Source organism: Protopterus annectens, chromosome 7.part0 (genome assembly GCF_019279795.1).
Source record: "Protopterus annectens isolate FY-2018-M chromosome 7.part0, PAN1.0, whole genome shotgun sequence".
Classification (NCBI taxonomy): Eukaryota; Metazoa; Chordata; order Ceratodontiformes; family Protopteridae; genus Protopterus; species Protopterus annectens.
The window spans coordinates 719,883,817-719,910,899 of NC_056739.1; positions in this window are offsets into that span (position 1 = coordinate 719,883,817).

Consider the following 27,083-nt stretch of genomic DNA (forward strand, 5'->3'; position numbering starts at 1 on the left):
CGGCACTGTGGTGGAAAGTTATGGGTCAGGTTCAGGTAATTGTGCGATTGTGCAGACGTTAGAGTTAGAGCACGGGTAAGGTGAGTTAGGGTTAGGGCACGGGTGAGGTGGGTGTGCAGTAGTGACAGACTTTAGGGTTAGGGCAGGATAGGTGAGGTGGGGTTAGGGCTCAGGTCAGGTGAGTGTGCGATAGTGACAGACCTTATGGTTAGGGTTTGCGTTAAGGTAAGTGGATAGATAGTAGTGTATGTACAGTTTAGTGTAAGGTTAGATGTAGGATTTTAAGTGTATGTGTATGGATTGCTGTTTTTTTGGTGTGCTTGTGTTGTGTGTGTGTGTTTCTTGGAACAGCAATTTTTTTCCCTGGGGGAAAGAAAATCGCTGTTCTAAGCCGTCGATGGTTTTGCACTTCGAGGTTAGAAGTGCGAACATATGGTGTTCGAACTTCTGCCATTTTTTCGAAGTCATATAGACCCATTGATACCAGAGTTTGTCTCTTTGTTTTAGTAACTGTTTGGTTTCTTTAGAGAGCCATGGGCAGTTGTTATGTTTTGTTCTTATGGGGGCATGTGTATTTAGAATATCTAGAAATATGTTATTGAAATAATCAACTGCTGCATCTAATGGGAGATATTTTAATGGGGACCAGTTACAGCTTAGTAGTATTTGTTTAAAGGTGTCTAAGGAGACATTTTTTGTATTACGAATTTGTTTATATAACGTTGGTTTTGTGAGTGAGCTATGGTGTCTAAGAAAGAAGGTTAGTAGGTGGTCACTTAGGCTGTCAGGTAGACAGCCTGAAATGTGGATTAGTGAGGGTTTATTAGTCAGGGTCCAGTTGAGAATGGATTGTTTGTTGCTGGTTTTGTCTACTCTAGTGGGTGAAAGAATCAACTGAGTGAAACCATGTAGGTTGATATGATTTGAGGGGTTATCTGATTAGTAGTTTTGCCAATCAGTATTTAAATCACCAGCTAGTATAGTTTCTTGGCTAAATGTGGCTGAGACCCATGAGAGAAGATTTTCTATTGTGGAAGGGTTGTTATTTGGTGGAATGTATACAGCTAGGAAGACAATATGTTTGCTGTTATTGATTTTAGATGTGATGCTAAAAGTTCTCTGTTAGCTGCATCACAGATGTTTACCTGCAGTTTTTCGAATTTAAGAGCGATTATATAGAATTGCTACTCCTCCACCTTGTTTTGTTGTCCTTCCTTGTCTCAGAATATTGTAGCCAGGGAGGAATGATTTCATTATTGCTTATATGAGGTTTCAGCCAGATTTCAGTTAGTACGGCTATGTCAGGAGTGTATAGTGATAGGGTAGCACTGAGTTCATGTATCTAGTTTAAGAGACTTCTGAGGTTTGTATTTATGAGGAGGATGTCAGACCTCATTTTGGATATGTGGAATAGTAGAGGTGAGGATTGATTTATTGTTGGTTTGGGGGAATTGTTTGTGATGGCTGTATTTTGTTGGGTGAGAATAAGGCCAGGGTTGGTGTGTATGTCTCCACATAAATGGAGATTATTTTTTTACTTGTACTTAAGGGAAAATCTTTGGGGGGTATTAGTGGTTTTGTGAGTGGAATTAATGAAGGGTTAGTATGGTGGAGGTATCTATATGGGAATACTTCAATACTTGTGGAGTTGTAGATGTAGGGTGCTATGTCAAAGTTAGTGAGGTCAGATAGAGGCGGGGTTGTTAATGGATAGGTGGGGGATTTTCAGAAGATTATGGGAGGGTTGTTAGGTGTTGTTATGGAGACAGCAGTTAGTAGTAATGGGATGGGTAGTATGTGTAAGAGAAACAATTTTGAGTACTGGGTTTTAGGAAGGGGGGATAGCGGAGGAGGGTGTGGTGGTATGAGTTGGGAGGTGATGAGAGAAGGATGTAGGTGAGGCTTTGAGAAGCTGGTGGAAAGAATAGATAGGGGTTGGGATTAGCATATACAGTTATGAGGTGAGAGGTTCTTATTAGTGACCTGTGATGTGGTGGACAGTGGTTGGTTGAAGATGTGTGGGAGGTGTGGTTTGATTAGGATAAATGTAATTGATGTGGTGGTGGGTGGGAATGGGGGTAGGGTAGGGGAGCGGAGTGAGGCCAAGCATGCAGATGGTGAATGGAGCAGGCAAGTCCAAGTTCCCAGTGTGCACACAGTGCACAAAAAACTATCAGTCACCTTAAACTGGTCTGGAGGAATGGAGAACCATTGTGTTGGTATCTATTGAGTTAGGGGTGCACTACACTGCACTTCTTAGCAGATTTATATTAATGCTTGCTTTTCTTTTCAGTTTAACCTTTTTCTTTCACTCTCAAAGTTGTGAAGATAGCATAACAATAACATTATGAGAACTGAGAGGTGTTTTCAGAAAGTCAGGGATTGAAATAACTGAGTAAGAGGGGGGTGTAGTAATAATAGTGTAGCTACAGGGATTTGGAATGCTGGTATCCCTGAAGGCATGCTCTCCAATGCGGCTAACAGCCTAACATAAGGTTTACTATTTAGCCCAAGACAAGTTACATACTTAAGTTTTTTTTTTCTTTTGTGGCCAAAAAACTCTTTTTCACTTTGGGATTAGGTGAGTCCCAATCTTAGGCTAGTCGCACCTCAGGTAAACTCAGAAACCAACTTTAAATGTAGGATGTGGCAAGGATGACAACTGAAGGGATAAAATGGAAGAGCATAAGGTTAGTTGGAGACAAAAAAAACAGTAGCATAAGAACAGAACAGTTGCTTCCTGCTATCAAACACCAGGTACTGATAATTACATTCTACATTCAATTATACACAATATATGGTAGTCTATCTTGATTATTATGCTCCACTGACCAGAACCATCCTCTTGTTGATAAATAACAGCTGCAATAACCATGTAACCATCTAGCAAAGCAATTCACATACTTAACTGACTAAGACCCAGCAAACAGGTACAAAGTAGCATTCTGCTTAACAAGAATAGTTCTATTATCCGGCAGTGTAATGCTGTTTCAACTGTAACTCTATGATACACAGTAAATAATTGTAGTGACTAATACTTAGGCATTCCCAGATTTAAGTAGGCAAGTGAATAGCACATTGTTCTACACTTTTAAAAGGAAAAACACATTACCTGGGGTGAGCAGCAGTGTATTGCTTCAGTTTATCTCTTACACTGAGTTTTACACCACATTCAGTAATACAGCATGCAAATAACAGGTAGCCAGGATACAAAGTAACAGTGTAACTGAAACAGTCTAAATTTATATGACAACAAGGCAAATGACTACAGTGCTTCCTCAACAAGAAAATAAAGGGCCTAAATCACGAAAACTATGCTGGCCATCTCAAAGCCTTCTCCCTCTTCTTGGTATCATAAAGACTGCTGCCTCATGTACAGAGCCACTACCAACCCCATGCCTTCAGTCCTTCTGCACATCTAAATCCAATAGTGACAGAAACACCTGCTCAAGAGATTTTAATCTCTTTTGCAACTTAAATAGAACACACTTAAGGAATAGATATGTTTAACAGACTTCTCTGCAATAGTCTTCCTTTCTACATAAAACAAAGTATGTCTCTAACTCTATTCAATAAAGTCATCTGGGTAAATGGATAGGAAACCATAAGTTCACCCCTGTTTTAGCACATTTGTCCCCTATGGATAAGGATAACATGTAAATGTTTGCCTCACTCTGGTTATTTGTTCTTAAAATACAAAGGGTTATGAGTTAATTCTACTTAAAATACTACTGATAATCAACTGCTTCGAAGTGCATGGCTGGGTTTTTACGATACTCACAGATCAGTAGCCTAGTATGTACCTATGAACCTAAGCAAAAGCAATAAACAGGCTTTTATTCTTCTTTAACATAGTCTTGGAGATATTTAGAGTGACGAAAGCCATGAGCATGCACATGTATGCACACACACAAACACATACACACACAGGCATTCACACCGACACACACACAGCACTCACTATTTTCCACAGCATGCTTTAACTGCTGTCATATCATGCTGTGGAGAAAATAGTAAGTGCTCAGCAAGTTATAATGGCTAGCATACCCTATGCATGCTCTAAGCTGTGTTACTAGAAACAAACTGAGGCATATTACTGTATTCAACTACTTTTCTGTGACATGTGGTATAACCTTCCATTCATGAGCATGCAACTAATAAATAAATAGATAGAAAAAAATAATAAAACCACTGAAATGTTTTCCTAATTTGCCTTTTACCTTTACTGACCCATGTTCTAGAGTAAAACTGCAGCTTTTGTGTTAGCTTAGCTAAGTAAGATAGCCTGATGATTAATCTGGAATTAACATGATCTGCCTCCTCTATAAAACCTGTATCACTAGCACAAGCTACACATATAAATATACATGTGAGCATGCATCTGTTTTTCCATGTTCAGGTTAGACATTTTCTGTCCTATTTATTATAGCCTACCAGCATTGACCTACAATGATTTCAATAAAGGTTACTGTTAAAATCACCTTGCCTAATTGTTTTTTTACTAAGAACACGCAGCTCACACTCTGAAAAAAAACTCTACTTTTTATGTAAGTTTGTTTTAATATCTTCTTCCCAAGTGCTGCCTTGTTACAATAACTTGTTGGTAAAGTACAATTGTGCATGAACAGTCATCAGTCTTCACTAAATATAAATATTTGCGCATCTCATCTTACTTTTGCCCTTACAATTGACAATCACTTTCATGTTTGTTACTGGCTGTTCTTTCTTCACAAAAAAATACACTATTGTGCATGAGCAGTCAACAGTCTTCACTAAATATAAATATTTGTGTATCTCCTCTTACTTTTTTCTTTACAACTGGCAATCACTTTCATGTTTGTTACTGGCTGTTCTTTCTTCACAAAAAAAGACAGAATGTTTATCTAATGACATCCCAAAAAAGATGAAAGTGTGTAACAAGAACCTCTGTCCATGGACTGAAAAAATAAATACAAGACAGATCACTAAGCAGGCCAGTAACCTACACTGTGCTAATGATGTCCACTCTCCAGCAAAATAAGCCAAGTAACAAACCAAGACATATCGAGCATGATAAACATTGCGTCCAAAGCAAAAGAAAAGTGTTAAGTCTGATGTGAAGTGTGAAACTCCCTGACATGCTTCTCAAACTCTTAGGTCAAGAAATCTGGACAAAACCTAAAATAATCGGGGGACAAAGTCCAAAAAAATAAGGACAGATTTTAAGTATTGTTCTTATAAATTTAAAAAAAGGTAAAGAAATCTGGACAAAACCTAAAATAATAGGGGGACAAAGTCCCAAAAAATAAGGACAGATTTTAAATATTGTTCTTATAAATTTAGAAAGTTGCTAGAATAATATGATTTATGTTAGCATACATTTCTGAAGGACATGAAAGCAGAATCTCAAATGCATATCATTATGTAGTGATTTCAATCCTCAGTGATTTGCCAGAAAATCACAAATTTTATTAGGAACAGAAGAAAAATATGAGGTGAAAATCTGGACAGTTGAGAGCTATGCCCCCTGACAATGCAGGATAAAGCATGAGCATGAGTCAGAGGAAATGCATCCCTCAGAGAAATGAACCTTCTGCCCCACACCCACTGCATGCTAGGGAAGGAAGGTATAATTTGCCCTGGATCAATAATACAGGATTAACTACCTAAGAGCCCAGTTGTCTGTCCCTAGCCAGTGTTCAGAAACAGGTGTTGGCAAATAGCTGCAAAAGCAAGAAATGATAAACACGTGAACAGCATATCTTTAATCTAGAATCAGCAACACAGAAGTGTTAGTAACAGCCTTCACATCATGTGAGCGGTGATGGCAAAAAGGTCTAGAAATATACAGGAAAGAGAAAAATTGATGGGAAGCACTACTCAAAGACATTGCGGTAAATTTCAGGATTATTTATGTGTCTGTTTGAATAAGCACTTTATATTAGAGAGAGCAAAAAGTGAAACAATCATAAAAAATAATAAAAAAAAATAATTTACAGTGGCAAAAGACATTGTTTAAAGAACTAAATCAGAACAATGGTATATAATCAAGATTCCTTAACTACACATAGCAGTGGACACTTAAGCCTGACCATGAAAGATGTAAAAAGAAGCTCACACTGTAACTGGCACCTATTGCACAAAACACAATAATTCTATAAAAAGTGGAGGTAGGTAAATGTCAATAAAGAGCAACTATACACTAGCAATAATGCATTCATTTAAAAGAATAAGCATTGCAGTATATAAGATCATTTTTTCCCTGATGGCTGGCCAGAACTCCAGATGCCAAAAACAATGCAATCAAAACCACCTGGCTGCTTACCAATCCAGACAATGCATGAGTTCACTTGGAGAGCAGTATGCTAGAAATGCTAAAAGAACACTGCAACAGTGAGATAACACGAGCCATAAAGGTGAATGTGAACAAAGTATAACTGCAGACTGTAATCAGTTAAAACAGGAAGCATTATTTTAATCAAAAATATGTGCACATGTGGGTGTTAAGGCAGTCTTACAAACTGCTAAGACATAATGAAGCCCTTCACAGAAAACACTATGGATCTTTCATAGTGGAGTACATCATATTTAGTTAGCCAGACTATCAGACAAAAGTTATTAAAATAATCATCTTCAAATGCTAAAACTGGTAGGAGACACTTGCAAGCAATGCTGGCTACCTTACATATCTTGTAATCAGCCTGTGAGGTTCAGAGACAAATTTCAATGTAAATCTAGTTATAAGATGTTAATAAAAGGTTATATATGTCTTTGATTTAATTCCAAATCGAGACACCACCAAATGGTTAATGTGTTTACTTCACAGACACAAGCTACAGGGTTTGATTCTTGTAGGTATGGCTAGGCTTAAAAATGTTCCCTGGGGTCATTGGCCTAATAATCATCTATGAACCATAAATAAATCACAAAAGACAGACCAGCAATGTACAATAACAAATATGTGGAAATCAGCTGGTAAACTGTCAACAGACTAGAATTAATTATCAAGTAGTAATTAAATCCAGGAAAATGGCAATTGCAATTGATGCTCAGCTCTGACGGTAGCACTTTTACAAAAAACTAGGTAGAGTCAAAGTCCAGATGACATTGGTAATGAGTGCACAACCAAAGGAAAAACTTTAATCTCTGCATTGCATCTAAGCTTAATTTCAAAAATTAAAGTCAGAGAATAATGAAATTGGATGTGGGTAAATGAAGATGAATTGCCAAATTATGTTACTACGGAATGATGTATACATAGTATCGCTGGCAGGGTCAAGTTTAGGCCAGTGAAAACCAATTAATAATTGTGAGAGTATTATTGCATGGATGACACTGACAGTTTAAGTTACAAGAATATGAGCAGTGAACTAATTCTGAAGCACCAAGCATCTCACCAATAACAACAATATTGGACACATATGAGGCTTCAGTCTGATATAGGTTCATAGGTAGGTACTAGGCTATTGGCCCTAGGGCCTATATAAGCCTAGCCAAAAGGTACCCTGGCTTTCACCACCCAAGAAAATTATTTTTCTGTGCCACTGTCAAGTAGAGCCACAGAAGTGATCCCCAGGGTGAATTTCCTATCTCCCATCCAATCATCAAGATTTTTCTTGAAGAGTGCTAATGAGGAGCTTTGTTTGATATAGATAGGTAGTTTGTTCCAGAGTATGGGAAGTCTCTGGGACAGGAATCTATTCCTCCAGCATGTTCTATTTATTGTGGTGACAAGGTTTAGATCCCTAGAGCGTGTAGCTCATAGGGATTGGGATTTTTTTTAAGTGGAGTATGTCCAAAAGCTCTGGGTTTGACATAGCTTTGTATGTTAGGCAGAGATCGCTTCTGAGTAGGAGATATGAGACAGAGTAAAGCTGCAGTTTTTTGAGACGGTCTGCGTAGGGCATCTGTTTGAGGCCAGTAATCCTCTGTGAGGTATTTCTGTGGCCTTTCCAGTTGTAGATGTCTTGTGAGGTACATACCAAAAGGGGAGTTGTACTCTATAATGGGTCTAATGAGTGACGAGTAGAGTGGAACAATGACCTCTTTTTTCCTGGATGAGAAACCTTTTGTGATGAGGTGTGCCACGTAAAAGGATTTCCTGACTACTGTGGCAATGTGATTATCAAAGGAGATACTACTGTCCACCTGAGTCCCAAGGTCTCTTATCATACTTTTGGTGTTAAGTTGACTACCGCCTACGTGATAGTCCATGGGTACAGAGTTTTTACGAAAAGGGATGACAATGCACTTTTTGGCATTGAGCTTGAGACCATAGCTTTGACACCAGGCATCTGTCTCAGCGAGGCCCTTTTGTAGGATGTCCACATTTGTTGGAGTTTTGATTATGGCTCCTAGTTTGCAGTCATCTGCAAACTTCATTAGCCAAAGACCTTCTGTGTTAGCCTGTACTTCAGAGAAGTAGATACCAAACAGGAGAGGAACCAGGACTGAACCCTATGGTACTCCACTTGTCACTGGTCTGAAATTTGGAGTCTACTACTTTCACAGTGTGGGTTATGTCAGTGAGCCACTTGGCAACCCATCTTGTGACATAGGGATTTATACCTAGTTTAGTGATTTTATCTATAATTCCAGAGTGGGGATGGTGTCAAAAGCCTTGGCGAGATCTAGATAGGCTGTGTGAACCACCTTACCCTCATCTACAGAACTGCTTCATAGAAGTCTATCAGGTTTAGGAGACATGATCTGCCTTTTACAAACCCGAACTGGGTAGGGTCCTGAGTTTGGAGATTACCAGTATCATTGTTTATAAGTTCCATGATGATACATTCCATAGCCTTGCAGACCAGGCTCGTCAGGCTAATGGGGTGGTAGTTACTGAGGTCCGTGGTGGCTCCCCCTTTGTGGAGTGGGATAACAGTCACTGTGCACCATTCAGTGGGCACATAGTCTGAGGTGAGGCTATGACTGAACGTGGTACTTAGGTGGGGTGCCATGTTCCATATGGAATTCCTCTCCATTTTTTTAAATATGTGTATTTTGTAAGCATGATCAGTTGAAGCAGATCAAAGAAATGAATAGTGGAGGTGCAAATTTGATCTAAAGTAACATATCTATTGGGTCACTTGCAACCATAATTTTACCCTCAATGTTTTCTCACTGAAAAATCATAAACAATATGAAGGGGAAAATCACTGGATGAATATTAAAAAATAATAGGCACTTTTCTGTTAATACAAATAACTGAGATTTCATCAGAAATATCAGAATAATGGTATATAATCAAGATTGTTTGAGTGTACATTTAGTCTGATGAAGTCTCCCTTATTTGCAAGGGATGAAAATGCCTCCCCTTTTTGATTAACACCAAGTGATTTTCTTCTCAGTGTTTTTTTTAAGTTTTTCAGTGAGTTTTTTGTTTGTATAATAGTTTGGGAGGTTGTTTACAGTCCATCAATCCTCTTTGTTTTCTATTAGTAAGAATAAATCATCTACTACAACTTGTTTAGGGCAATCTGGGAAGTACATAGCTGCAATTATACTAAACAAACAAGTCCCATTACCACATAGTCAGTCAGTCACCTGTCTCTGAACAGTGAGAAATGCCAATTAAGACAGAGTATGGCTAACCTACCATCTCTGTTGTATCTGTGAACTTGCCTAATAATGTTATGCCCCTACAGCATACCTCTCAACCTCTTAGAGCAAGAAATCTAAACAAAGCTAGAAATAAAAGTGGGACAAATCCCCAAAAATAGGAACAATTTTTAAATATTGCTCTTACAAATTTGGAAATTTGATAAAATAACAGGTTTTACATTAGCATGAATTTTCTGAAGGGTTTGAAGTCTGAATCTCAAATGTCTGTCATTATTTTCTAACTTCAGATTAATGACTTTCCAATAATCTGTCAGAAAACTAGAATTTTATGAAAAACGAACTAAAAATATGAGGCAAAAATCTGGACATTCTGTAAAAATCTGTATGGTTGAGAGGTATACCCTACAGTAAAATTTCATAATTAGTAATGTGTGCCTATAGTCAGTAGTCATACATAAACACTGAGGTGAAAAGAGAGTCAAGTAGATGAATTTGATTGCATAAACATCTTGTATTTATATGAACTAACCTTCTTGTATGAGCATTAGTTCACACTTAACTGAGAGAGACAGAGAGAGAAATTTTTGAATGGGTAGATCGGTCATAAGATGTCCTTAAAGTAAATCTTTCTGTGTAGGAGGTCCTGCTTCTGGTATGAGGCATTATACCTAAACAGATAGTATTTTCTCCAAAATATATAGCTTCTTTCTAGGACATTACGTTTATTTATATAATAAATAAGCTTGCAGGTGCACAAAGTGGTATGCTGAGGCAAAAAAAAAAAAAAACAGCAAAATTCAGATTTTTTTCATTTTGGAACTTGATCTAGCACACTAGTGGAGAATGGATGTAAAAAGCACCAGTTAGAAAGTAAGTCTTGCAAGGACCTGAGTGACAATGATTGACCAGAAAGGAATGTGGGTTTTGGTTAAATTTGCCAGCAGAGTAGTAGTAATCACAGCTTGTATGCACATTATTATAGAACCTGCGTTGCAGAAATATATGCTCAGGGGTATTTTAGGACAGTACTAACGGTTTTACTGGTCCTTGGGGTTCTCTGCCATCTGTGATACATATTTTAACTATGAACTGCTGGAAGCAGAACGCATTTTGTCTTCTACTGACCTTAGTATGTCTGCAGTATGGTATATCCAGAAGAGAGCATATGCATTAGTACATTTAAAAGTCTGTGCCAGTTATGTACATTTCTTGTGCATAAAGTGATCTAATTACAACTAACCTGTCTACATCTGAGAAAATGACTGTAGCCTTAGTTTTGTCTCCTACAGCTTAGATCCCCTTACTCATGGAGAACTGTCAGATAAATGCTACAACAGTACAGCAGATAGTTGCTTTGCAAACCTTACTACATTAAAAGAATCAGTTGTAGACCTTCATCCTGGATTAGCAAGGAGCTTATGCAAGCCTTTGCCACCAACAAAACACCCTGGTTGAATTTCAAAATTGCTTAACAAGTTGACCATGTATTGAGTACCATCTAATACATATTCAGTATAAAAAAATTGCCAAAACTACAAAAGCACAGATCCTCAGATAATGGCAGTAGTCAGTGCTTAACAATCCAACTAGGTTCTGTAGAGAGAGAGAGAGAGAAGAGGGAGACAAAAAGTCTGAGAAGAGACCTTGACATGCTCAGAACTGAACTCTCGAGGTTAATGGCTCCTTTGTTACTGAACTGCAAATGTTAACTGAAATTTTTGATCAGTACTTTCTCAGTTCAACAGCAGTCATCAACTTCTCTTGTGTACCACTGAGTGCACATGCAAAGACCATCATTATTTTTCCCACCTACTACTAAGTCACACAAGTGTCATTGTGCAGAGTAAGCCAAATTCCAAGTTATGGCAGTGTAGGGTAAAGTTGGTACGTACTCTAGCTTTCTGAGGGCATATAACACTTTTATTGCCATCCCATTGAAGCATGCTATACACTCCCCACTCTGCAGATGTGGTACCCTACCTGTGAACACTATCTCACATCAATTCCAGTTCAAAACACAACTCGTTCACCTGACCAGCTAGGATCCTATGGGCCAATTGCTCTCTCCTCACCATTGGCCATGTATGTCACCTCACCAAAGAATGACAATACTCTGAAATTAAATAATATGCAATCCACTGAATCTCCAAGTATTTTTATTTTGCAGGGGGCAGGCCTGCTTGTACACTCCCTTTAGGAGGATCCCTTATACCCACAAACTTATATACCAACTCCATGGTTGCATAAAATAGGAGGAAAGTTCAAACTTCATTAGTGCTAAAAGTAGTTTTCACTAAAATGACTTTGTGGTACCTGCACTCACTGAAACTAGCTTTGTACAATGGACTGGCTCCCAATTCTTCGAAAAAAGTAGTCTTGTCATTAAGGACACCCACTGAATCGTATGACCTTGCATGAGGCCAGTAGCAGGGATTTAATAAAGGGTATAATCTTCTAGCCCTTATTAATAGTCTTTATATTGTCATGGATGCAGAACAGCTATGAGAAGGCACCTTCAGGGATTTCACAGGGGCTTTTGATTCCATGTTCCATTGTTCTGCTGGGTAAGAAGTAGTTAGCATGGTCACTCTGTGGTCTTAATCCATTTACCCTGCATTGTCTGTAAAGTACCACCATAATAAATAATTCTGAGGTATTGCTAATCATATAATCCCCACTTAATTTAATAAAATGTAATAAAATTTGGAGTTTCTCAAGGAATAGTGCATACATTAACTCTTGCAACATCTCATTTGACATTCATATATTGCTTCTGTATGTTGGTGGCATGGTCATATGTCCTTCCATAAATCCTGTGCCTGTAATTCACAAATCCTGTGCATGTAATTCACAAATCCTGTAACAGCAGCATGGTTGAATTCTGTTCTTTGACATGCAGAATTGTCTTAATATATACAAAGGGATAGAGCATCTGTGGCCCTGATGGCAGATAACTACAAAGCATTCAAGCATACAAACACATGGCTGCAATTCTAAGATGGCCACCAGCTAGACAGCACATACTTCAGCTTGCTCCAAATACTAGCTATGAATCTAACCCCATCTAAGGCTACCGCTCCTGCAAAAATCTACAAAAAAGCATCTCCTGTGAAAACCAAACTATCTCCCAAACCAAAAGAATCTTATTTTCAACTTCTGAATTCTAAAACAAGAAATACATACCTTGTTTCTGGGAGGTGACTAAGCAGTGACTCCTGTACATGTGCTTGGGCCTGCAATTAACAAGAGGTAGCTATAAAGAAGAAACAAAGCAAGTTTTCACACAACAAAGGAATAATGGAACAAATGGAAACACACACATTAAAGACAAGAATATCTCTAACTGCATCTCCTGAGAAAGAAATCAGCACTAAGAGATAGAAAACTACTAAAATACATGCTGAAGCTACAAAGCATCATCTGAAACCAAAAAATGAACAATCCTTTGACATGGAGGAATTAAAAGCAGCCTTGATACCTCTGCAAACAGAAATACAATCTTTTTCTTCAAAACTCACAGCATTTGGAAACAACTTACATCAAATATTGACCAGACTAGATAAAAATGAGGCTAGAATGCTGAGTAATGAGACAAAGATAGAAGAAATACAGAAAGCTACCACCATTGCTGAAATCTCAGTCAAGGAAATGCAACAAAACTGATTGCTCTAGAAGCTCGAGCAAGAAGAAATAATGTATTGATCAGAGGCATCCCAGAAAAGTATGAACAATCACAGCTAACTACTATGGCAAAATAAATTGTTGACCTTCTTCTTGAAAACAAAGAACTAGCTCAAACAATTGCTATAGAAAGAATACACCGAGCTTTAAGAAAATCTCAAACCTTGGATGCCCCCAGATAAATATACGTAAGGATTCTAAATAGTGCACATGCTCAAGCAATAATTCAAGCTGCAAAAAAAAGAAAATATATCATATGGAATGGCTGCAAGATAACTTTTGCTCAGGACCTGCCTCTACAAATCAAGCAACTAAGACAAGTTCTATCGCCTTACTGCACTTAACTAGTAAGCAAAAATATAAGACTTCAAATGAAATATCCAGTGACTCTACACTTTTAATACAATGGCTTAAATTATGCAGCAAAAAACAATGAAGAAGCAAAAACAGCTTTTCTTAAAGCCTTTAAAGAATTACCAAACAAATTAACATGAAAAATAGCTCTTCTCTAAAAACACACCTAATACAAAGGACCTAACCATCTAAAACATCTGTATCTGCTAAACTGAATCAAATGACAAGGTAAATTACTTAAATTACTTTCTTTGTAGTTAAATTCCTTGCATCCCATTTAAACGTTCTAAATCCAGGCATAGGAGCATCTCCATGCTGCTGCGAAAGAACTATGAACTCCCATAATCCCTTGCAACTGCAAACCAGGAAAAGCAAGCAAACTGAGGTCAAAAGAACATCTATGATATCATTCTAAGGCCAAAACATCTCCAAAAAAACACATTTGTCAAAGAAAATGAAAGTAAAGCTTCTACATATCTGAAACCTTCGGAACTGTACCCTAAAGAACAAAAAAAAATGAAGAATTTCATGTCAACGGCGACTGGAAGGTAAATCCATCTTAGAATTAAAGTGCAGCAGTCTAAACATATATTTAAAATGTAATGTTTTCCTGAAAAATTACAAACTGGAAAAATAAATAAACTCTTAGGTCAGATGCTATAGCAGATGCTGTAGTAGTAACAAATAACTAGTCCTTATTAGTCCTTATAAATTACGAAGTTGGGTCTGTTTTGTTTTGCTCTTTTTTTAATATTATATTTTTTAAATAAGTATGCATCTATAAATTGCAAGTATACCAATTTACATCAGCAGAGAATATAAAAGACTCTAGATATTATTGTCTGATCAATATTATGGCTGTTATCTGTATATGAGCTTCATACATATAAAACCAATGGATAAACAGGGGTATCATCGATCCTTACTGTAAATATTGACCCAACAAGCAAGAACTGCTGTATACTAAAAGAAGGACTGTGTTTGAAATCACCAAAATAAGGAGCATGCAGAAGAAACTGACAAATTATAACAAGTCATTTTCAATATGTTCATGTAATTGTTTTTTTGTAAGAAAGAAATGTTGTGGTATGCTTTTTGAAATGCACTATTTAAAGGTTTCTTACAAAGTTAGATATTTTAAATTTGGTTAAAGGCATTCTACAAAATGCTCAGGATAAATACTTTCAAACGAAGAAAGGGTTAGTAACCATATTTTTTGCTATTACCTATGTACTGGTTTTCGGCAAGCTGTTACGTGTGTTGCTGTAATTTTGCTGGGAGTTAGAATGACAGGAACATTTTGTAATATAGTTGTAAATGTTCCATTTATCTGTCTTTCAGTTAGTGGACTAGCATGGGTAAGCACGGGGGGGGGGGGTCTGAAAGGGAGTGATGTCACACTTATATGCATATCATTGACCTGCACCAAAAACTCTAAGAAGAACTTAAAGTTACATATGTCTCTATATCTATCTATTAGCAGAAAGAAATCATCATTCTGTTGATAAATCTCTTAGATGGTTTCTGTAGACCTATGGAATGTGAAGGGCCCAAAAAATAAAAAAAGAAGAATCTAGTAATGCATTTAATTTTCAGATCCAAGGCAGAGATAAGTTTCATCCAAGAAACACATATATTGAAAGAACAATGGGAGAAAGATACAAAAAAAAAATGAGTGAAACATATTGTAGCTGCTGGTGACAGTACAGCTTCTAGGGGAGTTGCTACAATAGTTAAAAATCATTTGATGGCACTATAATGAAGAGTAGTTATGACCCAAATGGTAGATGGTGTTATTTTACTTGTGAACTGCCTATGTTTAAAAAACATTTCTTAGTCTTAAATGTATATGCCCCATGTTTGCATCAATTAACCTACCTATACGAAATATATAAAATTTTAGAGAATTTTCCTAACTATACATTATAGGAGGCGATTGGAATATGATAATCAATCCAGAACTAGATAGAACAAATAAAGAAAACAAGCAACCTGTGCAGCTTCCTACATTAATAGCTGAAATAATAGAAGATTTTAAGCTAGCTGACCCTTTTGAAAACTATAGAAATAATCCATCAACCAGTAAATTTGCTTATTTTTTGGCATACCACAAGTCTTGGTCCAGAATAGACATATTTTTAATTTCTGAAACTTTACTAAATAATGCAGTTACCTACAATAGTGAACCCAGAACAATATCAGACCATGCAAAAATAAACATTACAATAAAGATGGATAGCTCCACACAAAGATCCCAAACACCAGCGAACTGGACTTTAAATATTAACTTATTAAAGGAAAAATAAGTCTCAAAGGAAATCATTGACATTCTTAGCCAAGCTAAAAATAACCTAGAGGTAACAGATATACCATATGATATTCAACGGGAAGTGATAAAAGCCATTATTAGGGGAATATTAATCCAAAAAGCCACTCTATATAAAACAATTAGACAAGGAAAAAGTTGCAACAATAGAATCAAAATTAAAAAGTAGAGAGTTAGAATTATAAATTAAACACTCACCAGAACTTGAAAGTCAAATGATTACCCTACAAGGACAACTACATGAAATTCAAACACAACACTACTCTTTCACTGAAATTAAACTTCTCCACAAGTATGCAGAATGGGCTCAATCCCCTTCAAAAGCACTGGCAAGAATCATAAACATAAAAAATTCCCCTATCAAAATAAAGCAACTAAATTACAATAACAAAACTCTAGATATGGAGAAAGAGATTCTAATGGCTTTTGAAGAGATTTATCAAAAACTATATGGCCCACACGACCAGTACAATGAATTAATATTCTATCAATTCACTGAAGAATTGCAATTTCCAGTAATAAATGAAAACACAAATAAATAATCTTAAAGCCTCTATAAATGTAGAGGAAATCATTGCTGCTGTAAATAAGCTGAAACCAGGTAAATCACCAGGGCCAGATGGGTATTTGGCGGAGTATTATAAGACTTTTAAGAAACAAATAGCTCCAATACTATTGAAAGTATATGAATATGTAATAAAGTATGGAATCAATAACCTGTATATCAACAACTCAAAAACTATGTTCATACCAAAACCCAACCCAGATGCACTAAATCCAAACAACTACAGACCAATAGCACTCATACATATTGATATCAACATTCTATCAACAGTCTTGGCTAGCAGAATCAAAAGAATTCTACCTTTAATTATATCTTCTGAACAATTAGGCTTTATGAATAACAGACAGGTATGGGACAACACACTCACCATTGATTCAATCATCCGTTTAAAAGCAAATGATAAATTCCCCAGCTATGCACCATCAGTAGATGCATCTAAAGCTTTTGACAGAGTAACCTTTGATTTTCTATTCAAGATACTCAAAATATTTAGCATACCTGATGAATATATAAACATGGTGAGGGCCTTATACAACAGTGTTACAACAACACTATGTATAAATAAAAAGCAATCAAAACCTATTCAAATGATTAATGGTACAAGGCAAGGATGCCCACTATCACCGTACCTGTTCAATATATACATTGAAACTCTCCTCCTTAAAATATCACAAAGAACTTACCATCACTTTATGAATACTTCTAAAATCCCAATAAAGTATACAGCTTTCGCTGATGACCTTAATATTTACTTAAAATTCCCGAATACTGATTTAAACAAGATCTTAAACTCCAATGAAAATTTTTCAAAAATATATAACTATGCCATTAACCCAAACAAGTAGGTTATATTCCCTTTGAATACTTTAGGACACAAGGAATTCTATTTCCCCAAAACTGAAATAAAAGTCAACTACAATCTCAAATAGCTGGGCATCATGTTCACTCACCCCCAATCTGATTTGACTAAAAATAATCTGTTTAAAACTTGGGCTAACATCACAGAAGACACTAAAAGATGATTAAATCTAAACTTATCTCCACTATCTAAGGCAGCTATAGTTAAAATGAATATTCTCCCAAGATTACTGTTTCACTTTAACGCTATTAATCAAAATATACCAAATAACTTATTTTCCAAACTTGTAACACTACTAGGGAAATTTATTTGGCATCCTAAAAATACAAGAATAAAATACTCTAGATTAACATTACCCAAACAGAAAGGAGGCATAGGATTGCCCAATTTTCAAACATACTATGACATTATAAAAGCTAGACAAATTATACAAATAGCAAATTATGAATCATCTATCAAAGCATGGTATCCAGTCTGGATTAAATTATATTATAAACATCTAATTTAATCAAATTTAAACCTTAAAGCAATACCCTTTCTAAACTCCAAGACACTAAGGTATTTTAAAATCCACCCCATAATCATAAGAAATACATTAATATTTCAAGATCTGTTATCCTCCCATAATTTTAAGGATACTTTGTTACTAGGACAACCAATACACTTAAACCCTAATATTAAATTAAATAACACTATGCTAAACCTGAATCAATACCCATTAGTTAAAAATACCACTCTACAGGACTTCTACCAAGGCAAAAACCTTTCAATCGAAAATATAAGAAGGCAAAGATTAGAAGTAAATAAAAGGTATAACACTATTATCAAGCAAATACTATACCTGATCAACACAATTACTACAAATGTCAAAATAGGCAACCAAGATATGCATCTATACCAACAAATTATTAATCTATTGCTTTCAAGATCCAAAATGCTATCAAACACCTATAGATTAATGACAAGGATTAAATACCAAGATTCACTCCTATACTCAAAATATTGGGGAGGAAAAAATAACAAGATTACTGTTGAGCAAAAATCTGCTGCAATTGAACTCACCTTGAAATTGACCCCTCTCAAAAAATAATTTATACCCAAATTATGATTAACAGTAATGCCTCCCATACACCACTCTAAGTAAAATAAATCTTTCTCTCTCTCCTTTTTGCCCCACATGTCCAAACAGCACAGCTGATACCCTTCATATTTTCTGGAGCTGTAAGTATGTTTACAAATTATGGTGTTCATTAAGAACCAAGTTAGAAAAAAGGGATACACTAAATCTACGCTGTCATGGGAAATTACAATTTTACACATATTTCCCACCAACTTTTCACATGAAAACAAACACATCATAGTAACATTGTGTGCAATGATGAAATCATACATAGCTCAAAATTGGCTGGATAGAATTAAAATTGCATGGGACGAATTTAAAGGAATAGGTCAATGGCTATGAAATACATATTAGCCAGCAAACTAATCACAAGAAGCCAAAAAAAACCTATCCTATTACCAGAAATATTAGAAAACACTTATAGAAATCTTAAGGTAAAACGGGTCTATAGACAAGGGACTACAACATCACTACTACTCTGAACAAATAAGGAAAGCTAAATGAAAATAAACATTAGCATAACTTTTACTCATCTTAAATTGGGAAAGGTCTAGGAAGTACAAACATACTGAACATCAGAGGTGGCATCAACTGTATATAGTGTACATAATTAGTACAAGATACAACTAAAGTTAGGTAGGCTATAACATTTTGACGAAACTTTTTCAATGATAGATTCTATTAAGACTAAAATATCTTTGAGTAGATTTTGTCTTACAATTTAACAAGAACAGTTAAAATGTTAGCTAATTCTGCATATTGTTAACTGAACACTGATGGTATATATCTTGTCTGTGTTATTTTGTTTATTGCAAATTGATATTCCATGTATCTTGTCCTTATATATTTCTGTTTTATTACTTTTTTGTATTAAAAAAAGAGGAAAATGCAATAAAAATTATATTTGAAAAAAAAAAACACATGGCTGCATACCTTACAACTCTCCAGATTTTCACAGAATGCCCAGATTTTTTGCCTCACATTTTTTGGTCTGTTCTTGATAAAATTTGCGGTTTTACAGCAAATCACAGTGGATTGAAGTTTCTAAGTAATGACAGGCATTCAAGTTTCAGACCTAATATCATTCAGATAATGCATTTTAACACAAAATCTGCTATTCTAGTACTTTCTAAGTTTATATGAGCACTATTTAAAATATGCCCCTATGCTGGGCCTTTTCACCCCATTATTTTAGGTTTTTTTCCTGATTTCCTGCACTAAGACATTGAGGTATGTGTGTGTGTTTGGTTACAGCCTGTGCTACCCTACTTCTTAAGATGCAAAATAATAAAGTTGCAGCCATGTTGCACATCTGCTGCAGGACAAAAGATGTGATGTCAAAGCATGTTAAAATAGTTTGGGAAGCTCGTTCCACTCCCTACACTCAAGCATATCGTCTAGTCATTAGCATTACCTGCTCTCATAACCAACAAATGTTAAAGACATGACAGAAAAAAACCTGTAGGTTTGTAAAAGGGGATACAGTGAAGCAATGTTGCTGCCTCTTTATAAATAAATCAGGGTGGTTACCTATTGCCACAGAGTAACCCACCTCTTTTTCTGTGTGTTATTTTACAAATTAATATATTTTGATTACTGCAGCACATTTACAGCAACTGATTTCACAGTGAAACCACGTAGAAGGGTACTTAGGGTAGCTGATTATCTGGTTGTTTCTGTTATTGTCCCTCACCCTTGTCTAACACACGTGCACTGTGCTCTGCTAATAATTTAATGATCTATAACTCCATCTCCATTTCTAGCAATTACAGACCACATCACACTTTTGCTAGACCCATAGGTGAGTGATTTAGTGCCTGGTGCCAGTTCCCAACTTATACTGTAACAAACAAATAGTGAAGAGCAAAAAAAAAAAAAAAACTTCTGCTTTACTGTGAAGTTCCTTTCAGCATTTCAGAACAGAAAAATATGGCAGGAAGTCTCGATCTTGCCCTGTAACACATTACACTTTTCACCCAGGACAGCTGCCCCCTTTGCCCCCCCCCCCCCCCCACCATACAGCCCTTTAAAATAATGTAAACCTTCAACAAAAGTCAAAATGCTTTTGCACTGAGACTATTACCTAAACAACTAAATTCTGTTCAAGGTTTTACTTGGCGGTTAGAGACTGACTGAGTATCCATTAGTGTCCTTAACAACAGTGTCCATTTAGATATTGACAATATCGTGTATGCATGTTCTTTTTGTTGAGGTAGCTAATAGCATTTTTTTTTGTGTTTCATCTTTTTTTTCTTTTCTTCAATGAGGTTATAACTGAAAAGGGGCCTTAACATTCCAGCTAATCTGCATGTAAATGAACAAAATAAGATAACACGAATGTTAATAAATGCTCATGATGTGCCTTCTGAGATAAGCAAGCTATGATAAGCGGTCTCCTGAACTTTTAGATTAATGCTGTATTGTGCAAAAAAAGCATCACCATAATGCAAGAATATTGTGTGCTTTAATGTACATTAAAACAATTTGACATGACAATAGCAAGACAATGAACTAATGTCTGTGGTGTAATAATATCTAATATTTAGTTCAAACATTTTGACATCTGTCATTGATAGCAATATTTCACTGATGTTCTAAATGTTAAAAAAAGTCTTTCTGAGCTTTGCTACCTGAAACATATCCATGAGTGCCTTTGCCCAGGGTACTACTGTACAATGACATAATCTTTCAATGACTGGTTGTTACGAGTCTGTCCCTCAAGTGTTCTAATGCACGTTTATTGCGATCTCTTAAGATATATTTCAATTATCTCAGTTGGTGTATTAGTTAAATGTTCCATCTTCATCTTAATGGACCAGTAATCACATGGCAGACTGTCTGTGCATACGTTATTTTTTTAGAAAGTGCATAATGACTGTCTATGCTGTTTCCCTTTGCACTTCCCGAACACACTGAGACAGTCCTACTTTTGTTGCATTCCCATTCATCATGTTGCTTAAGTACACACAGAGGTCAATACTCCACCTCCTTTCTTTTCTCTGTACTATAAAAGTTGACTTGTTTTGTTACCTCTGCAACTGTATATCCATTCAATTTCCAGACAGTAAATTAAATCTCAAGACCTATAGAAGCTTTAAAGCAGTTCTCAGGTCACATGACCATCTGACAGCTTTGCCCACCGTAGTTCTTAACATATCTGATGATCTCATTCTGCTGCAAGTATTAAGCTGGGTGTGTGCTCTATCACATTTCTATAAATCTATATATGGTTGCCATTCAGGACGTAGACACTTAGAAGGATATTATCAGAATATTGACCTTTCAAAATGTATATAGTGCAGAATGTAGACAGAGATAAGGTATTAAGACTAGGAATGTGTTAGCACATGTTTGGTAGGGTTAGGTAAGTTGATTATTGTGCATGTTTGTTGGTGCGTGTCTGTGTCTGAGACTCTGAGTCTATCCGGTGCAGTGGTAGTGTTATTGAAAGGGTTGTTCTAAGCTGGGATGCAGGGTTAGAGTTAGGATGAAAACACATCTGTAAGTTGGGTGGGGGGACCCCTTACATCATCTTACTAATGTATGCTGACCCTAAACCTGCATCTTACCTTCAAAAAACCCTTTCTGTGACACTATCACTATTCAGGCAAACCACATCCTATGACAGTGGTAGATTTTTCCTTCATTTTAGTATATTTTTAATGTAAATTGATCGAAGAAGTACACTGCCTTTTTTTGCAATTAATTTAATGTGGATTTCTGTATTTTCCTTTTGTCTGTTTGAGATCATGGAACAATGGATATTGTGAAATGTGTCTTTTCTGCACTGCAGTGTGATCAAAATGTTGATGTATATAAGTAACAGTGGGTACAGGGACATGCTCTGCAAAAATAATGATTTCTGTGCTTTTCATTTACTTTTGCTTATTTGTGTTTTGAGCATTTTTTTGGTTGATTTGTCAGTCAGCATTTGAAAAATTCAACCATTTAAAATGTAATGATGTGTATGTATGTATATATATATATATATATATATATATATATATATATATATATATATATATATATATATTAGAGAGAGAGAGTGATACACAGACACACACATAGTGGTATCCTTTTTCAATGTGTAATATTTTTGTATTTATATATTGTATCGATAAAGATATAGGTAGATAGGTGTGTTGGACATTCATGTACTTCATAGGTTCATAGGTAGGTACTAGGCTATCTGCCCAAAGGCATTTATAAGCCTAGCCAGAATGTGTTGGCTTTCACCGCCCCCTTAGATTAGATCCCTGTGCCTCTGTCCAGCAGAGCCATTGAAGTGATCCCTGGGGTAAACTTTGTTTCCCATCCACTCGTCAAGGTTTCTCTTGAAGAGGGTTAGCGAGGAACTCTGCCTAATGTAGATTGGAATCTTGTTCCAGAGCATGGGAAGTCTCTGGGACAGGAATCTATCTTTTCAGCATGTCCTATTTATTGTTGTGGTGAGGTTTAGATCCCTGGAGCGTGTGGCTCGAGGGAATATGGTTTCCTTTAGGTGGAGCATGTCCATCAATTCTGGGTTGGACATGGCCTTTTATGTCAGGCAGAGATCACCTCTGAGTAGGCGGTGTGTAACCGAGTACAGCTGGAGTTTCTTCAGTCAAGCTGCATAGGGCATCTGCTTGAGGCCAGTGATCCTCCTGGTGAGGTACTTCTGTGGTCTTTCCAGTTGTTGCAGGTCTTGTAAGGTACATCCCAAATGGGGCATTGTACTCTATGATGGGTCTGATAAGTGATGCATAGAGGGACCAAATGACCTCTTCCGATCTGAATGCAAACGCTTTTGTGATTAGGTGGGCCACATAGAAGGATTTTCTAACCACTTTAGCAATGTGATTATCAGAGGAGAGGTTACTATCTACTTGGGTCCCCAGATCCCTTATTATGTCTTCCGTATTTAAGGGGCTACCACCTATGTGGTAGTTTGTGGGTACTTTGTTTTTTCCAAAGGGGATGACTATGCACTTTTTGTCATTTAGCTTGAGGCCATGGCTTTGACACCAGGTATCTGTCTCAGTGAGACCCTTTTGGAGGATGTCTGTGTCAGCCGGAGAGTCAATCATAGCCCCTAGTTTGCAGTCGTCTGCGAACTTGGTCAGCCATAGTCCTCCTGTGCTGGCCTGTACCTCTGAGAAGTATATGCCAAACAGGAGGGGTCCTAGGACTGAGCCCTGGGGAATGCCACTTGTAACCAGTTTAGAGTCAGACCTAGCTACCGCAAATCTTACCATGTGGGTTCTGTCCGTGAGCCAGTTGGCAACCCATCTCATGACATAGGGGTTTATGTTCAGGCTGGTGAGCTTGTCTATAATACCTGAGTGGGGAATGGTGTCAAAGGCCTTTGCAAGGTCGAGGTAGGCTGTGTGGACCACCTTTCCCTCATCTATAGCCTTGGTAACTGAATCAAAGAAGTCCAACAGGTTTAGGAGGCATGATCTGCCCTTAACAAAGCCAAACTGGGTAGGGTCCAATGTTTGGAGGTTTCCAGTGTCTCTGTTAAAGAGATCCATGATGATGCACTCCATAGCTTTGCAGACCAAGCTAGTCAGGCTAATAGGGTGATAGTTCCCAGGGTCTGTTGTGGCGCCACCTTTGTGGAGTGGAATAACCATTGCTGTGCACCACTCTGTGGGCACATAGCCTGTGGAAAGGCTGAGTTTAAACAGTGTGTTTAGGTGAGGGCTTAGTTCATCTTTGAGCTCGTGTAGGATGCAGTCTGGGACACCGTCCAGACCCATTGATGCTGTGTTTTTGGCTTTGGAGAGGGCTGTTTTAACCTGAGAGTCTGATTTCAGGGGCACTACATTCTTCTGGTATAGTTATGGACCCTTTTGGGGGTGAGAGGGGGTGAAGCTTGCACTGAACCTGTCTGTCTGGATGTTGGCTATATCGGTCAGTTCAATGTATTTTGTGCCATTCTGTACTAACTCCTAGCAGATCTGAGAATTGCCACTGATTCTTGATGTAGCTAAAGAATGCCTTGTGGTTATCTTTGGAGCCCATGGCAACTTTTCTTTCGAAGCTAGCCTTGGATGATTTTATGAGGGAACATAGTTTCTTGCTGATACTGATCAGGGATGTCTTCCCTTCTTGCAATTTTGCTCTTTTCTGTACTAGTTTCCTCCTTCTATTGTATAGCTTGTTTATGGCAGGGGTCCACCAGATTGGTTTCCTTTTCTTGGAGGAGTGAGTCTTGGTTTTGTTTGGGATAGCACGATCCATGCATTCTTGTAGGTGCCCGTAGAGTGCATTAGTAAAGGATTTTGCAGCTTGGACAGCGTTATCCTTTAGCGTGAGGGCTTTGAAACTTCCCACCTCGGTTTTAAGTAACGTGAAGTTTGCTTTTGAAAAGTTTTTCACGGTGGTTTCTTTGACTGGGTGTGGTGGCGGAATGTGGATATCCAGAGTGATTAATTTATGTCTGATCTAACCAGCGAGGGGTTGACCTGCGGTGTGGAACACCAGTCACCCATGTTGGTGATGACCAGGTCCAATATGTTGTCACCTCTGGTGGGAGTGTTGACCAGTTGATCCAGGGGGTTTGAGTTTATAAATTCTAGGAAATGTTGGGCAAGGGAGTTTGTACTTGAGTAGTTCTCCCAATTAATGTTTGGGTAATTGAAATCACCCAATATCAGGGTGTTTGGTAGGACCTTTATGTTTCCCAGTGTTTCCAGGAATGCAGAGTGGGGGTCCTGGAACATGGTGGGTGATCTGTAGCAAGCTATAATTTGAATAGCAGTTTTGCCCATTGTTAGTTGCACTTGGATGATCTCTGAAGCATCGTGCTGTGCCACTAACTTGGAGGTGTGGGTATCCTTGATGAATATGAATACTCCCCCGCCTTTTGTATTTCGGTCCGGGTTTTGTGGCTGAAATGTATGGTATGAGTTGTAGCCTGGTAGTGCTGGGGTGCTCTCTGGTGCCTTAAACCAGGTTTCCGTTACTGCACATATATTGATTTTCTCCATACTGAGGAGTGCCTCAAGTGCATGCATTTTGAGGTTTAGACTTCTGGCATTGAGTAGCATTACCCTCAGTTTTTTGTTACTTGTGCTATTTACTGCGGTGGGTTTGTCTTTTGAGCCTTGCCTAAAAAAGGCACTATGGGGGAGGCAAGAGCCTTGACCAGTATTCAAAAGCCTGAGGGGTGACAGGTGCAAGCCGTCTCTAGCATGTTCACTGTGAGAGAGGGATCTTTGAGCAGCCTATTTGTCCCTGGAGGAGTGGTTTCAGCCCATAAATTAGTTTATTGGCCATTTTGGGCTAATTTCTATCTCTTTCATTTCCCTGCTATAAAACCCACATTTGCAAGGTTTTTGTGCTAGTATACACACACACATACACACACACACACACACACACACACACACACACACACACACACACACACACACACACACACACACAGATATTCTTTTTCAGTGTGTGCCTCTGTCAGTTTGTCTTGCTTAAGACAGATCAAAATTTGCAGCTATTTGTAATTTCCATTATCTGACGCTCTTATTCAGTCTGGATATTTAAGCTATAAAGATGTTCATTTACTTAACTTGCTAGTCACAGATGAAAATGCGAGATGTCACTAGGGCAATGATATAATTTTTTGAAATCTACACTGCCTTGGAACAATAACAATTCTTTAAACACCATAAAAACAAGTCTAGGCCAACTAATTAAAGCACAAATACATAAAATGCTATTTTTAAACATTTCTATAAATCTATATATGGTTGCCATTCAGGACGTAGACACTTAGAAGGATATTATCAGAATATTGACCGTTCAAAATGTATATAGTGCAGAATGTAGATAGAGATAAGTGGGTTGGTATTAAGGCTAGGAATGTGTTTGCACATGTTTGGTAGCGTTAGGTAAGGGGATTATTGTGCATGTTTGTTGGTGCGTGTCTGTGTCTGAGTCTATCCGGTACAGTGGTAGTGTTATTGAATGGGTTGTTCTAAGCTGGGGTGCAGGGTTAGAGTTAGGATGAAAACACATCTGTAAGTTGGTATAGGTGGGGGGTGGGGGAACCCCTTACATCATCTTACCCTGACCCTAAACCTGCATCTTACCTTCGAAAAACCCTTTCTGCGACACTATCACTATTCAGGCAAACCACATCCTATGATATCGGTAGAGTTTTCCTTCATTTTAGTATATTTTTAATGTAAATGGCTCAAAGTAGACTGTTTGCCTTTTTTTTCAATTAATTTAATGTGGGTTTAGGTATTTTCCTTTTGTCAGTTTGAGATCATGGAACAATGGATATTGTGAAATGTGTCCTTTCTGCACTGCAGTGTGATGAAGAAGTTGATGTTTATAAGTAGCAGTGGCTGCGGGGGACTTGCTCTGCAAAAATAGTGATTTCTGTGCTTTTCATTTACTTTTGTTTATTTGTGTTTTGAGCATTTTTTTTGGTTGATTTGTCAGTCAGCATTTGGAAAATTCAACCATTTACAATATAATTACATTTGTGTATGTATATATATATATATATATATATATATATATATATATATATATATATTTTAGAGAAAGATACAAAGACACACACATACTGGTATCCTTTTTCAGTGTGTAATGTTTCTGTATTTATATATTGTATCAATAAAGATAAAGGTAGATAGGT